At 45.6% G+C, this 11,488-nt stretch overlaps 1 protein-coding gene across 5 annotated transcripts in view; it reads right to left on the minus strand.

The window, feature by feature from the left end:
- MTM1 (myotubularin 1) overlaps positions 1-10,210 on the minus strand; it is a 70,691-nt gene extending 60,481 nt beyond the window's left edge. For 2 of the 5 annotated variants that reach the window (XM_067471699.1, XM_067471696.1), the window contains exon 1: positions 10,154-10,210. The gene's annotated coding sequence lies outside the window, so the exon portion shown is untranslated. Of the gene's footprint in view, positions 1-10,144 lie in introns of all 5 variants that reach the window. The other 3 variants (XM_067471697.1, XM_067471700.1, XM_067471698.1) reach the window with 3 other exon arrangements.
- Between the last annotated feature and the right edge of the window lie 1,278 nt (positions 10,211-11,488).

Genomic DNA, 11,488 nt, shown 5'->3' on the forward strand with positions numbered 1-11,488 from the left:
GACATACAGAGAGGCTATTTAACTCGTTTCTGGCCGCCAGGGGAGCTGTCGCTTTCCTCGTCCATCTGCGACGCTGATGAAGCACTTCCACATTCCCCGCATGCTTCCCCGCTGGAATGCTTTGCTGGAGTCTTCTTTATGGCCTCATAAATCAGTTAATTTAGCCTCCCCACCACTTTAAAGTGGTACCTAATTTTCCTACTTGACAGATGCAACTGTCTTTCGGGTTGCAAAGGTCGACAACAGGCTACACACAATTGGTTGGAAACCCACTCCAACCCGGGCTGGCTTCGAACTCATGACCTTTTTGGTCAGAGTGATCTTAATGCAGCTGACACTCAGCCAGCTGCGCCACAATCCCGGGACCGAATATGGGACCGAAAATATATAAAATGATAATTTTCATAGAATCCTAGAGTTGGAAGAGACCTTACGGGCCATACAGTGCAACCCCATTTTCCCAAAAAGCAAGGAAATTGCATTCAAAGCACCCCTGACAGATGGCCACCCAGCCTCTGTTTAACAGCTTCCAAAGAAGGAGCCTCCACCACACTCCACGGCAGAGAGTTCCACTGCTGAACAGTTTTGGGGTGCTGTGAGGGATGTAATGATGAGGATCACAGCCACTTCAACATTAAAAGGTGCACAAGGAGCCTGGCACCATCTCTGAAGCAAGATTCTCGAATAGGCATCAAATTCAACCTGTCAAAACAATGTGTTTGTTTGTTTGTTTACTACATTTGTATACCGCTCTTCTCAGCCCTGGGGCGACTCAGAGCAGTTCACTATAGCAAAATTCAATGCTTAAGACACCATAAAACAGTTAAAAACAATTAAAACAGTAGGATAATAAACAATCAATATAAATCAATAAAACACCTCATTATCGTCTCATAGTTAGAATCAAGATCCAGTCTCATCATCCAATTGCTCGACATTCCTATATTCGTTACGCTGCCTATTTAAATGCCCGCTCGAACAACCAGGTCTTCACTTTCCTCCGAAATGCTAACAGGGAGGGGGCTGATCTAACTTCTGTAGGAAGGGCATTCCACAGCCGAGGGGCCACCACTGAGAAGGCCCTGTCTCTCGTCCCCTTCATTGTAGGACCATAAAGCAAGAAATCGAAAATTGTATTGTTGGCAAAGGGGTTAAAATGTGTGCAATGGGGCCTCGATAACGTCTTCCTCCGTTCTTTCAGGATGACACTGCCCTCTGCCTCTGGACGACAACTCTCCCAGCGATCGTGAACTGGGGAGCAAAATGACCCGAGAGACAATATAATAATAATAATAATCTATATAAATAAAAAATATAATGCTCGTTTGTGGGATTAACAGAACTCAGAAACCACTGGACGAATTGACACCAAATTTGGACAAATTTGGACCTAACAACCCAATGTATATCCTTCACTCAAAAAATTGATTTTGTCATTTGGGAGTTGTAGTTGCTGGGATTTATAGTTCACCTACAACAGTGGTTCTCAACCTGGGGTCCCCAGATGTTTTTGGCCTTCAACAACCAGAACTCCTAACAGCTAGTAAACTGGCTGGGATTTCTGGGAGTTGTTGGCCAAAACACAGGTCGAGAACCACTGACCTACAATCACAGAGCATTCTGAACTCCACCAACGATAGAATTGGGCCAAACCTCCCACACAGAACCCCCATGTGGGCCACAGCAACGCGTGGCAGGGGATGGCTAGTCTATATAAATAAAAATGTAATGTTCGTTTGTAGGATTAACAGAACTCAGAAACCACTGGACAAATTGACACCAAATTTTTCGATTCCATTGTTGGTGGAGTTCAGAATGCTCTTCAATCGTAGGTGAACTATAAATCCCAGCAACTACAAGTCCCAAATGACAACATCATAATTTTTTGACTGATGGTCACTCCTTGTGTTGAGAGACGTTTGGTTGCCAAATTTGGTGTGATTTCGCTCATTGGTTCTTTTCTTTTTAAGGTACTCATTATGCACAGAGCATTTATATATATATATAAATTGCTATTGAATTAGAAATCTGCTTTGGTTAGACCACATCTGGAATGTTGTGTCCAATTCTGGGCACCACAATTCAAGAGAGATATTGACAAGCTGGAATGTGTCCAGAGGAGGGCGACTAAAATGATCAAGGGTCTGGAGAACAAGCCCTATGAGGAGCGGCTTAAGGAGCTGGGCATGTTTAGCCTGAAGAAGAGAAGGCTGAGAGGGGATAAGATAGTCATGGATAAATAGGTGAGAGGAAGCGACAGGGAGGAAGAGGGAGCAAGCTTGTTTTCTGTTTCCTTGGAGACTAGGACGCAGAACAATGGCTTCAAACTACAAGAGAGGAGATTCCATCTGAACACGAGGAAGAACTTCCTGACTGTGAGAGCCGTTCAGCAGTGGAACTCTCTGCCCCGGAGGGAGTGTGGTGGAGGCTCCTTCTTTGGAAGCTTTTAAGCAGAGGCTGGATGGCCATCTGTCAGGGGTGATTTGAATGCAATATTCCTGCTTCTTGGCAGAATGGGGTTGGACTGGATGAGGGCCCAGGAGGTCTCTTCCAACTCTAGGATTCTATGTTAGAGTTGTTCAGCAGTGGAACTCTCTGCCCCGGAGTGTGGTGGAGGCTCCTTCTTTGGAAGCTTTTAAGCAGAGGCTGGATGGCCATCTGTCAGGGGTGATTTGAATGCAATATTCCTGCTTCTTGGCAGAATGGGGTTGGACTGGATGATGGCCCAGGAGGTCTCTTCCCACTCTTTGATTCTAGGATTCTATAAGCCGCCCTGAGTTGAGAAGGGCGGGGTAAAAGTACCAGAAATAAATAAATAAATAAATAAATAAATACTCAAGAAATTGTGCAAGGCTTGTTGTCTCAAGAAATTCTGCAAGGCTTGATGGAAAAATACTTCAGCAAGCCCAGCATACAAACACACACACACACACGCCAAAAGAGCATTGCAACCCCTCCATTCGATTATGGGACAATTCTTGCACTCCGTCTTCGTTGTATAAAATACTCCTAGTGTGTTGCCCACCCGTCCACAACATTTCAGAATATCTAGTCACATTCTCGAAGAAACACCACTTTAGAGAACTACAAAGAGCCGGAAGTTAGACCTCTAACTCTTCTAACCTTGGATTCGTGAACTCTTTCAGACCAAGGCCTCCAAGATTACGCTCAGGCTGCATTTTTGCAGCGTGAAAAAAAAAAACAAACCCCACATTCTTGTGTGGAAGAGTGACAAAGTACACATCTGGCTGTAAAAGAGGAGGCCCAGGCACTTCCGGAATCCTTGAGTTTCAGCAGAAATCCATGCAGATGGGATCTCCACCAGAGAGAACTCTGTGAAAGTTACCCTGAACCAAAAGAACCAAAGACTCATCATATAAATATTTTAGGAAACTATTGGTCACTGGCACCCTCTGTGAAGTGACATGGGCTCACTCCTATATTTATTTATTTATTTATTTATCGCGTCATCAGCAACCATTGTATTACAATTCTAACAGAGCAAAACAAACACAGAGATTAAAAAGAAAAGAAAAGAAAAGAAAAAAAAACCACACAGATTTTGTAAATTTGGTATTTGGTTAAATGTCCTTGGACCAGTATCTGGCCACTTGGAGTGCCTCTGGGGTTGCCGCAAGAAGGTCCTCCATCGTGTATCATGTGGCAGGGCTCAGGGTGCATTGCAGCAGGTGGTCAGTGGTTTGTTCTTCTCCGCACTCGCATGCCGAGGATTCCACCCTGTAGCCCCATTTCTTAAGATTGGCTCTGCATCTCGTGGTGCCAGAGCGCAGTCTGTTCAATGCCTTCCAAGTTGCCCAGTCTTCTGTGTGCCCAGGGGGGAGTCTCTCATCTGGTATCACCCATGAATTGAGGTGCTGGGTTTGGGCCTGCCACTTTTGGACTCTCGCTTGCTGGGGTGTTCCAGCGAGTGTCTCTGTAGATCTAAGAAAACTATGCCTTGATTTAAGTCGTTGACGTGCTGACTGATACCCAAACAGGGGATGAGCTGGAGATGTCTCTGCCTTGGTCCTTTCACTATTGGCTGCTACTTCCCGGCGGATGTCAGGTGGTGCAATACCGGCTAAGCAGTGAAATTTCTCCAGTGGTGTAGGGCGCAGACACCCCGTGATAATGCGGCATGTCTCATTAAGAGCCACATCCACTGTTTTAGTGTGATGAGATATGTTCCACACTGGGCATGCAAACTCAGCAGCAGAGTAGCATAGCGCAAGGGCAGATGTCTTCACTGTGTCTGGTTGTGATCCCCAGGTTGTGCCAGTCAGCTTTCGTATGATGTTGTTTCTAGCGCCCACTTTTTGTTTGATGTTCAGGCAGTGCTTCTTGTAGGTCAGAGCACGGTCCAAAGTGACTCCCAGGTATTTGGGTGCGCTGCAATGCTCCAGTGGGATTCCTTCCCAGGTAATCCTCAGAGCTCGGGATGCTTGTCTGTTCTTAAGGTGAAAGGCACATGTCTGTGTTTTAGATGGATTAGGGATCAGCTGGTTTCCCCTGCAATAGGCAGTAAGAGCACCTAGAGCTTCGGAGAGCTTCTGTTCTACCATCTCAAAGCTCCCTGCTTGAGCAGTAATGGCAGGATCATCAGCATAGATGAAACTCTCTGTCCCTTCTGGCAGTGGCTGGTCATTTGTGTAGATAAATCATGGTGAAGTGTTGAACCTGTCTCAGCACATCGAAGATGGCTCTGAAAGGCAGCAGATCACAGGAGATGTCTTCATAGACCTGTCCCAGCTTATGATACTGTGAACCACCACCACCGCCTCCTCCTGAGACAAATGTATAGTATCACCAAGGACGACCACCTCACCCGCCTCATAGGAAACCTGCTACAAAACAGGAGCTTTTTTGTGGAGTTCCAGGGCCAGAGAAGCAGAGGGCGGAAACAGAAGAACAGCCTGCCTCAGGGGAGCGTGCTTGCTCCATCCATGTTCAACATCTACACAAATGACCAGCCACTGCCAGAAGGGACAGAGAGCTTCATCTATGCTGATGATCGTGCCATCACTGCTCAAGCAGGGAGCTTTGAGATGGTAGAACAGAAGCTCTCCGAAGCTCTAGGTGGTCTTACTGCCTATTGCAGGGAAAACCAGCTGATCCCTACCCATATATCATATATATAATCTCACAAAGGACAACCATCTCACCCGCCTCATAGGAAACCTGCTACAAAACAGGAGCTTTTTTGTGGAGTTCCAGGGCCAGAGAAGCAGAGGGCGGAAACAGAAGAACAGCCTAACTCAGGGGAGCGTGCTTGCTCCATCCATGTTCAACATCTACACAAATGACCAGCCACTGCCAGAAGGGACAGAGAGCTTCATCTATGCTGATGATCGTGCCATCACTGCTCAAGCAGGGAGCTTTGAGATGGTAGAACAGAAGCTCTCCGAAGCTCTAGGTGGTCTTACTGCCTATTGCAGGGAAAACCAGCTGATCCCTACCCATATATCATATATATAATCTCACAAAGGACAACCATCTCACCCGCCTCATAGGAAACCTGCTACAAAACAGGAGCTTTTTTGTGGAGTTCCAGGGCCAGAGAAGCAGAGGGCGGAAACAGAAGAACAGCCTAACTCAGGGGAGCGTGCTTGCTCCATCCATGTTCCACATCTACACAAATGATCAGCCACTGCCAGAAGGGACAGAGAGCTCCATCTATGCTGATGATCGTGCCATCACTGCTCAAGCAGGGAGCTTTGAGATGGTTGAACAGAAGCTCTCCGAAGCTCTAGGTGCTCTTACTGCCTATTACAGGGAAAACCAGCTGATCCCTAATCCATCTAAAACACAGACATGTGCCTTTCACCTTAAGAACAGGGAAGCATCCCGAGCTCTGAGGATTATTACCTGGGAAGGAATCTCACGGGAGCGCATTGCAGTAGTTCACCTACATCCAGAGATCACTGTGGACTCAAACAATTATGGATCTGGACCAAACTCTACACGAATACTCAATATGCCCCAATGGGAACACTGGTGCAGTTTGGGGAAAATAGAATCTTGACATTTGTGAGTTGAAGTTGCTGGGATTTACAGTTCACCTTCAATCACAGAGCATTCTGAACCCCACCAATGATAGAATTGGGCTGAACTTCCCACACAGAACCCCCACGTGGGCCACAGTAATGCGTGGCAGGGGACGGCTAGTGTAATAATAATAATAAATAGAGTAAAATAATAAATGTAATAAAAATAATACTAATAACAGAGTAAAATAGTAAATAACTTTGACTCGAGTATAAGCTGAGGGGAGATTTTTCAGCCTAAAAAGGGGGCTGAAAAACTAGGCTTATACTCGAGTATATACAGTACTTACGTTATTTCGTGTTGAAAGCACAAAATAACGTAAATAAATGGAAATCACAGTACAATACATTCCTATGTTAGCTTCATAAGGAAGAAGGGGAATATGGTGTTAATGTAAATATGCAATAATGCAGATGAAAACCATGAGAATCTCAGAATAGAAACGGTGCGGAAGAATACAGAGTACCGAAACTAAGCGACTTTGGGTGAGCAAAAATACTAAAATGACGCAGGGCAGGGAGGGAGAGGGAAATCACACCAATATGCTGATGTGGGTGTGAACTAAAGGACATCCAAAAGATGATCGCAGGAGAGACTATATATGGAGAACATTCATCTCCAAGGCAGAGGCAGAGAAAGGCGTGTGTGCGTTAAATATAAATACGTTAAAATAAAATATAGGCAAACAAGCAGGAGGGCGAGGGTGCAAGTAGGAGGAGGATTTGGACTTAGTTCCTCTTTCTTTCTGAGTCTGAAGATGCCCACAGGGAGAAAGAAAGGAAGGGACTCACAGGATGCATCTCCACCATCAGATTAACACACTTTGGCACCACTAGAACTGGAGTCTAGCCAGGCACCAGCATTTTTGGGCAGAGAACTCTAAAGTGTGAAGAGAGAGGGGGGCGGAAGACAGTTCCATCTTGTCTCCTGTGCTTTACTAACAATACAATATGGTGGCGCAGTGGGTTAAAGCACTGAGCTGCTGAGCTTGTTGATCGAAAGGTCGCAGGTTCGATTCCGGGGAGCGGTGTGAGCTTCCGCTGTCAGCCCTAGCTTCTGCCAACCTAGCAGTTCGAAAACATGCAAATGTGAGTAGATCAATAGGTACTGCTCCAGCGGGGAGGTAAGGGCGCTCCATGCAGTCATGCCGGCCACATGACCTTGGAGGTGTCTACGGACAACGCTGGCTCTTCGGCTTAGAAATGGAGATGAGCACCACACCCCAGAGTCAGACATGACTGGACTTAATGTCAGGGGACTACCTTTACCTTTACTATACATATAATATTTATATAATGTAATACAATACAGCAATACTACTAATACTACAACATTATATCTTATATTACCAATAATATTACAATATAATGGTATAGTACAATGTAGTAATATATAATACTAGCCGTCCCCTGCCGCACATTGCTGTGGCCAACTCTGGTGGTCATGGAAGTTTGGCCCAATTCTATCGTTGGTGGTTTTCAGAATGCTCTGTGATTGTAGGTGAACTACAACTCCACCAGTGTTTACATTTGAGCATATTGAGTATTCGTGTAGAGTTTGGTCCAGATCCATCATTGTTTGAGTCCACAGTGCTCTCTGGATGTAGGTAAACTACAACTCCAAAACCAAAGGACATTGCCCACCAATCCCTTCCAGTATTTTCTGTTGATCATGGGAGAACTGTGTCCCAAGTTTGGCCCAATTCTATTGTTCGTGGGGTTCGGAATGCTCTTTGATTGTAGGTGAACTATAAATCCCAGCAACTCCAACTCCCAAATTACAAAATATTTTTTTTGAGTGAAGGACATACATTGGTTTGTTAGGTGTCTTGTGTCCAAATTTGGTGTCAGTTCGTCCAGTGGTTTTTGAGTTCCATTAATCCCACAAACGAACATTACATTTTTATTTCTATACATGTAATATTACTAATAATATTACAATATAATGGTATAGTACAATGTAGTAATATATAATACTAGCCGTCCCCTGCCACGAGTTGCAGTGGCCCGGTCTGTGTATATGTGTTTGTGAGTGTATATGTGTGTGTATATATTTGTGTGCATGTGTATTTATGTGTGTTTGCGTATATATGTGGTTTTGCACATGCGTTGTACTGTATTTTTTTTGGGGGGGGGGGGGCTTTCTAAGTCTCTACTGCTGTGTTTTTCAGTGTTTTCATGAGTGGCCTGAGAGTTGTTTGGTGTCCAAATTTGGTGTCAATTCATCCAGTGGTTTTTGAGTTATGTTAGCCTCAAGACCTTGGCCTGCACTTAAACACAATTGGCGCTAACAAGATTACCACCTGCCAGCTGCAAAAGGCCACCTTACTGGGATCTGGGATTCTTCGCCGATACATCACACCGTCCTAGACACTTGGGAAGGGTCCAAAGCGTGATCCAATACAACAGCCAGCAGAGTGATCTTGTCTGCTCTGGACTCAGACAAGTTGTGTTTCTAATAATAATAATGTGGCATTAACCAGTCCAGGTGGTCCCAGTGGTCATAATGGGCGCACTGGGTGCCGTGCCAAAAGATCTCAGCTGGCATTTGGAAACAATCAGCATCAACAAAATCACAATCTCTCAACTGCAAAAGGCCACCTGATTTGGATCTGTGTGCATCATTCAAAAATACATCACACAGTCCTAGACATTTGGGAAGGGTTCGACTTGAGATTTTGGGATACGAAATCCAGCAGAGAGATCTCGTTTGCTGTGACATACTGTGCTTTTGTGACAGTAACATAATAATAATAATTCTAGGGCCTTATTTTGGGAGAAAGGCAGACTAAAAATAAAAGTAATTAAGTAATAGAATCCTAGAGTTGGAAGAGACCTGATGGGCCATCATCCAGTCCAACCCCATTCTGCCAAGAAGCAGGAATATTGCATTCAAAGCACCATCCAGCCTCTGTTCCAAAGCCTCCAAAGAAGGAGCCTCCACCACACTCCAGGGCAGAGAGTTCCACTGCTGAACAGCTCTCACAATAAGGAAGTTCTTCCTCATGTTCAGGTGGAATTTCTTTTCCTGTAGTTTGAAGCCCTTGTTTTATTGTGTCCTAGTCTCCAGGGAAGCAGAAAACAAGGCTTGCTCCCTCCTCCTCCCTAGGACTTCCCCTCACATACTTATGTCTCCTCTCTGCCTTCTCTTCTGAAGGCTAAACATGCCCAGCTCTTTAAGCCGCTCCTCATAGGGCTTGTTCTCCAGACCCTTGATCCTTTGAGTCGTGCTCCTCTGGACACATTCCAGCTTAGAGTCAACATCTCCCTTCAATTGTGCCCAGAACTGGACACAATATTCCAGGTATGGTCTAACCAAGACAGAATAGAGCATGGGGAGCATGACTTCCCTGTTATGTTTCTAACAACAACAACAACAAAAGCAGTTGTTAGCCACCTAGGGGCCTTATTTTGGGAGAAAGGCAGACTAAAAATATAAGTAATTAAGTAATAGAACCCTAGAGTTGGAAGAGATCTCCTGGGCCATCCTCCAGTCCAACCCCATTCTGCCAAGAAGCAGGAATATTGCATTCAAAGCACCCAGGACAGATAATAATCATAATCATAAACTAATAATAATAATAATGGCCACCCAGCCTCTGCTTAAAAGCCTCCAAAAGAGGAGCCTCCACCACACTCTGAGGCAGAGAGTTCCACTGGTGCACATCTCTCCTTCCAGTCAGGAAGTTCTTCCTACTAACTATCAACCTATAACAACCAACGAGGAGCCCCCACCACACTCTGAGGCAGAGAGTTCCACTGGTGAACATCTCTCCTTCCAGTCAGGAAGTTCTTCCTACTAACAATAACAACCCATAACAACCAACCCCTCAGAACCACCTCTCTGTGAAGCAGGGCAGGCTGAAGGTGGAGTCAGTAGAAAATAATAATAATAATAATTATTATTATTATAGAAACAAGATTAGTAGTAGTAGTAATAGAATAGGGTAGTTGTTGTTGTGGTGAGGCGCCTTGAGGCCTACACTTTGGGCCTGAGGGAGTCTCACAGGCCTCGGCTTCGCATCCTCCGAGAGACAAACGAAAGGAATAGACAGACTCATAGGGAGATAATAATCCTTCCTTCCTTCCACTCACTCCACTCCACTCACCGGGCCGTGGCGGCTGCGCCCTCCTCCTCCTCCTCCGCCGTCACGTGACCCCCGCCGACCGGGAACCACTGAGGCTTCCGGCGGAAAGAGGAAATGACGGCGCGGAGGCTGCCGGGAAGTGTAGTCCGCACGTCACGCCCCGCCTCCTTTGGCTGGCCCAATCCCAAAAGCGAGAGCGCTTCCGCCTTTGGAGCAGCGCCGCCCAGCTCCGCCCACTGGTGGGCGGGGCGCTCAAAACATGTAAACAATGGGTTGTTGTAGGTTTTTTCCAGGCTCTATGGCCATGGTCTAGAGGCATTCTCTCCTGACGTTTCGCCTGCATCTGTGGCAAGCATCCTCAGAGGTAGTGAGGTCTGTTGGAAGTAGGAAAAAGGGTTTATATATCTGTGGAATGATGTCCAGGGTGGGACAAAGGACTCTTCCCTGCTAGAGCTAGGGGTGAATGTTTCAACTGACCACCTTGATTAGCATATAATGGCCGGACAGTGCCTGGGGCAAACTTTTGTTGAGAGGTGATTAGATGTCCCTGATTGTTTCCTCTCTGGGTTGTTGTAGGTCTTTTCGGGCTATATGTCCATGTGCTAGAAGCATTTTCTCCTGACGTTTTGCCTACATCTATGGCAAGCATCCTCAGAGGTAGTGAGGTCTGTTGGAAATAGGAAAATTGGGTTTATATATCTGTGGAATAATGACCAGGGTGCGGCAAAGGACTCTTGTCTTCTGGAGCTAGGTGGGAATGTTTCAACTCCCCACCTTCATTACCATTGGATGGCCTGGCAGTGCCTCTAGCATTCTCTCCTGACGTTTCGCCTGCATCTATGGCAAGCATCCTCAGAGGTAGGGAGGTCTGTTAGACCAAGAAAAAGGATTTTATATATCTGTGGAATGATGACCAGGGTGGGACAAAGAACTCTCGTCTGCTGGAGGTAGGTGGGAATGTTTCAACTGAGCACCTTGATTAGCATTTGATGGCCTGGCAGTGCCTGGGCAATCTTTTCCTGAGAGGTGATTAGATGTGCCTGATTGTTTCCTCTCTGTTGTTTTGCTGTTGTAATTTTAGAGTTTTTTAATATAGGTAACCAGATTATATATACAATATTATGTATCCACAGATATATAAACCCTTTTTCCTAGTTCCAACAGACCTCACTACCTCTGAAGATGCTTCCCATAGATGCAGGCGAAACGTCAGGAGAGAATGCCTTTAGAACATGGCCATATAGACAGAAAAAAACCTACAACAACCCATTGCTTCTGACCACGAAAGCCTTCAACAATACAAGGAATGGATCTGTGGAATGACCACGGTGGGACAAAGAACTCTTGTCTGTTGGA

The sequence above is a fragment of the Anolis sagrei genome, chromosome 10 (genome assembly GCF_037176765.1).
Source record: "Anolis sagrei isolate rAnoSag1 chromosome 10, rAnoSag1.mat, whole genome shotgun sequence".
Lineage (NCBI taxonomy): Eukaryota > Metazoa > Chordata > Lepidosauria > Squamata > Dactyloidae > Anolis > Anolis sagrei.